The sequence below is a fragment of the Charadrius vociferus genome, unplaced genomic scaffold, assembly GCF_000708025.1.
Source record: "Charadrius vociferus isolate BGI_N301 unplaced genomic scaffold, ASM70802v2 scaffold549, whole genome shotgun sequence".
Lineage (NCBI taxonomy): Eukaryota > Metazoa > Chordata > Aves > Charadriiformes > Charadriidae > Charadrius > Charadrius vociferus.
Window position 1 is genome coordinate 2,386,899 of NW_009650103.1, and position 1,303 is coordinate 2,388,201.

The 1,303-nt window shown below is 63.8% G+C and overlaps 1 protein-coding gene across 1 annotated transcript in view; it reads left to right on the plus strand.

The window, feature by feature from the left end:
• NOTCH1 (notch 1) overlaps nt 1-1,303 on the plus strand; it is a 42,120-nt gene that overhangs the window by 16,499 nt on the left and 24,318 nt on the right. The window lies entirely within an intron of this gene.

Sequence of the window (1,303 nt, forward strand, 5' to 3'; positions counted from 1 at the left end):
ACCACGCATGAGGCTCGGTCCCACCAGCTCGGGTGGCGTTGGGTGCGAGCACATAGGGGATGCCCCAACCTGCCAAAGCACAGCGGGGAACACGGTCCCCCAGTGCCCAGAGGCTCTCATCTTCCCCAGCCGTCACCTCCAGCAGTGGTTGCCTTACCCCGAGCTCGCGGCAATGCATGCAGCCGCCCCCAGATTCATTTCTGCTCTCGAGGCCTCTGATAGCAGCCCAGCGTGAGCTGAGTGTGGCGTGCCCTGCTCTGCTGCGGTGGCATTGCTGTCACGGTGTGGGACAGCAGCGTCCCGGCGGTGTCTCGCTCCTCCCATGCTCTACTCGCGAGGGCTGCTCGGCGCAGCCCAGCCAGGGCAGAAAATTCCCCCTTTGGAGAGGGTGTAATGTGAGCAGAGCTGGTTGGGGACAAAACGCGTGGCATCTCACTTGCAGACGTGATACAAGAGATGCGGTGCCGGCAGGGTTTGCGTTGAGGAGGTGCTGAAGGGCCTCGTCCCCGGGATCTTTTGACGTCAGGTGCCCTCAGTCTCTCTGTGCACGGCTTTCCTCCATCCTCCCTTTCCTCGGGGGCAGCTCCCCCCTCTGCGGGTCCTTTGCCAGCCCCGCGTCCTGCCCAGCCTCGCCAGGATTTGTCCTTGCGGCATGTCCCCATCGCCCGCCCCGGTCCTGCAGCAGGCAGTTGGTCCAGCCCTGTCGGCCAACGGTGACAGATGGTAGAGCCGGTGGCCGCGTCGGGGGGGACTTTTTTTCAGGACCCCCATGCAGAGGGACGCGGCAGCCGGGGCCACTCATCCCTCCTTGCACAGGGTTTGTTTTTGGGGAAGATCCCAGCCGGCTGCAAGGAGCAGGGATGTGTCCCACCTGCTGCCGGCCAACACTGTGCCCATGTTTGATCGCGTTTGAGTGATTTCTTAGGATAGAGAGAGTATAAAAACTGCCCTGGTGGCGCAGGGACCCCGGTGCGGGCAGGGGCGCAGGGCTGTCCCCGTGCTGCTTGGGGACGGGCACTGCGGGGTTTCCTCTCCCTTGGGATCTGTCGGTGCCCTGGGTTGGGTACAGGTATGGGGGTGCCCCTCCTGGCTCCGCTATGTCCCCTCCTGGTGCCTCGGTTTCCTCGTCGGCGACGGGGGCAAAAAAAGCACGTTGCGATGAGAAGCAGGACGTCAGCGCTGGAGGCTGCGGTTTTGCAAGTCAGTGCAGGCCCCTCGATGGGGGACGCCTTTGTTCCCGGCGCCTCTTTCATCTTCCTCTTCTCAGCCCGCAGCGGCCGGGGCAGAGCCTTGCACTTTCCAA